Source organism: Tupaia chinensis, unplaced genomic scaffold (genome assembly GCF_000334495.1).
Source record: "Tupaia chinensis unplaced genomic scaffold, TupChi_1.0 Scaffold000685_1, whole genome shotgun sequence".
In the NCBI taxonomy this organism is placed as follows: domain Eukaryota; kingdom Metazoa; phylum Chordata; class Mammalia; order Scandentia; family Tupaiidae; genus Tupaia; species Tupaia belangeri.
In genome coordinates this window covers 1,879,359-1,880,802 of record NW_006160208.1, presented here as the reverse complement: position 1 = coordinate 1,880,802, position 1,444 = coordinate 1,879,359, and the positions used below count along the sequence as shown (strand labels likewise).

The window sequence follows — 1,444 nt, the reverse complement described above, 5'->3', positions numbered from 1 at the left end:
TGAACCTTGTCCCTTTGGGTCTTCACGGAGACTTCATTGCTTAGGCATAGATACTAATGACCAGATGAGGAAACCCAGCAATGCCTGTTGGTTAAAATTCTTGGTATCTCTGTGTGGCATTGCTTCCCCTCTGGGAATGGAGTAAGACTCTTCTGGAAGAAGGGTCTTGAGGTCTTGAAGGTGGGAGAAAACAGGAGTTTGATGACAAGCCTTAATGGAGGCGAAAGGTGGACAGTCTTTGACCCTTATCTCTCTGAAACTATCACAAAGTTGCTTCAGGCACCAAGGGCAAGAGTCCAGATACTTATGAGCCAGGAAAGATAGACAAAAACATATATATATATACATACATACACATATATATATACTGTGACATCACAGGCACCAACATCCCTTCACGGGGAAAGTCTGTCTGGCAAACTAAGTCTGGCTGCTTCAACTCACAGTCAATAAACGAGAGGCAGAGGCTGGAGAAGGAGGCTTATTTCTTCCACTGGGTTACGGGGAATGGGGAGACAGCAAGTGCCGCCTGAATGCAAAAGCTCAGCATGTGCTCAGTATTTATGGATACATGCACAAACACATGCCAACATTCCTCACTACAAAGTCGATCAATTTCCTTGGACAATTATGCTGGTCCTGGTTCTTGTTTTTTTGTTCTGTTTTGTTTTATTTTTGTTTTGTTTTTCCCAAGTATCCATTCCTGGTTTCTCATCTGACCATTCCTCAAACAGATCTCCACATGACCAAGCACTTGAGTGAGTCGATCTTGTCAGAGGACTTTCTCAGTTTCAAAATGGCTGCAGTCCTGCTAAACCTCAAGCTGACTGCTTTAAAAGGATAGTCTTTTAAATGTGTTCAAACAGTTGGATATCCATAGGCAAAGGAATGAACCTTGGCCTTTACCTTTCACCATAGTCATTAATTTGACATAGGCCATAGACCTAGATATAAGAACACAAACTATAAAACATCCAGAAGAAAATGTAGAACATTTTTGCATCCTTGGCATAGGCAAAGATTCCTTAGATAAGACAGAATATGAAGGAGCCATGAAAGAAAAACAATGAATAAATTACACTAGTTATAATTAAGCTCTTCTGCTCTTCAAAAGACACTGTTAGGAAAGTTAAAAGCCAAGCAATAGATTTGGAGGAAATATTTGCAAAACACATATATGATACAGAACTCTCCAACTCAATAAATAGAAAATAGACTATCCATTTTAGAGTGAGCAAATGATTTAAATAGATTCTTAACTAAAGAAGACAAATGGGTAGCAAATACATGAAATAGCTGCTCCACGTCGTTAGCCATTAAGGTAATGCAAATAGAAGGCATGAGATACCACTACATATATGTTAGCATGGCTAAAATAAAAACAATTATCGATACTAAGTGTTGGTGGCCCAGTTGCAGTGACCCACACTGACAGACACTGCTG

General features: G+C 39.8%; 1 pseudogene; it reads right to left on the bottom strand.

Annotated features, from left to right (window-relative positions):
• LOC102492649 (uncharacterized) overlaps positions 1-940 on the bottom strand; it is a 76,510-nt pseudogene extending 75,570 nt beyond the window's left edge.
• Between the last annotated feature and the right edge of the window lie 504 nt (positions 941-1,444).